Genomic DNA, 1847 nt, shown 5'->3' with positions numbered 1-1847 from the left:
CTACCCTTCTGTGAGAGGTGGGGAATCAGTAAGCCTGTAGAGCCCCTACTCTTTTACAGAAAACCCTATCCTTAGACTAACAAAATAAATGCATGTTTAATAAAATCTTAATTCAAAATGCACCATCATTGCATGATAGAAAAAAATGGTATTTTGTAAAAAAAAAAAAAAATATGCTATTTCTTGTGTTTGGGGGGGTTTATGTTACCAACTACTACTTAGAAATGGTGAAACCTAAGTGGATGAAAAGAAAACCATTTAATTAAAACAACAATATGTACTGTACATGTTTAATGACATTTTGATTCAAAATATTCAAAATCTATCTCGAAATGTTATTGCAGTTTTTGAAAATTTCAGGACTCCTTGTCCAAGAAGGTATGTTATCTCAGGCTTTATATTCTGGGACTGTGAATTTACCTTCTTTTTTTTTCTAAAGCAGAGTTTGAATATTTTTTTTAATTACTAATTTTTGAAAAACTGTCATTTGGTGGGACAAACTTTAAATATCTAAATATTTTATTGATAAACCTTCTATTGTGTGCTATATTACTATATAAATTTTTTTAACATGCAATGATGGTGCATTTTGAATTGAAATTTTATTAAACATGCAGTTATTTTGTTAGTCCAAGGATAGGATTTTCTGTAAAAGAGTAGGGGCTCTACAGGCTAACTGATTCCCCACCCCTCACAGAAGGGTAGATTCAAAATTTACTACTACTCCAGAAGTATTTTTAATTACCTAAATTCTAAATTTTTTTTATTGACCTATAATAGTCAAATAATTATATTTGTGTCCTTAATTCAATAATATTTATTATTCTTTCCTGTATAACCTGAGAGATACATTGCACACAATCATGTCCTCTTATATAATATACAATTATATATAACTTATATAACCATTTTTAAGTGAAAATGTCAATTTTTTAATTTTTCCCTTGGGTCATAAATTTAATATTTATTCTCAAAATGAGTTAAATCATCAAATCATATTAGGATTTGTAATGTATCGAGGGTCAAGTATACAATATCCAAATAAATATTTTTCGAAATCTCTATAACAAAATTAAATGAAAAATAAAAGTTTTTTTTTTAAATGGAATTCAAAATTATTTGTTTTATTCTAAGTGGTTCGACCACTAGGGCTATTCATACTGGATTTACAAAGTAGATTACAATTGACAAATTTACAATTACAATTTATATTTTACAAAGTTAAAATTAAAATTGACATAGTTAGTAAATTACTACATTAAATTATGCATCCACTTATACATGCTGAAATTACAGTTAGACTATATGTGATCATAGATATTAATAATTTTTAAAAAGTGGAAAAGTTAAGTTGTTGTGGGGTCTTCTCTCAACATCTCCAGCAAATCTGTAGAGAATCAGTGTAATTCATGAGCAATACATTCAGTGAGAATGTGCCTAATCGTGATATCATTCCCGCAATAGCGACACATCAGTATATCTTCTTTTTCCATGAGATGACCTTGGGTGAGTCGAGGATGGCCTATCCGAAGACAGATTAGAACCACCCCTTCCCCCTTCTCTCTGTGCTAGATTCAAGTTTCTGGTTGGACATTTCACTGTCTGCTGGACCATTCTTAACTTGTTGTATCTCATGATGAACCATTCGTCTTACCATTCTTGCTATCCAATTTCTTTGATCCAAGAAATAACATCTTTGCATGTTGGTGATATTGTGACATTACCAGTCTTTGTAGCTTGTCTGACCTGCGACTCTGCCTTTTCATTCTGGATGATCCCACAATGACCTGGTAGCCATAAAACTAGACTCTACTATCCATTTTGTTTACAGTTTTTAAATGCTGCTT

The sequence above is a fragment of the Halyomorpha halys genome, unplaced genomic scaffold (assembly GCF_000696795.3).
Source record: "Halyomorpha halys isolate HHAL.00 unplaced genomic scaffold, Hhal_1.1 Scaffold524.1, whole genome shotgun sequence".
Taxonomy (NCBI): Eukaryota; Metazoa; Arthropoda; class Insecta; order Hemiptera; family Pentatomidae; genus Halyomorpha; species Halyomorpha halys.
This window is presented reverse-complemented; position numbering follows the sequence as displayed.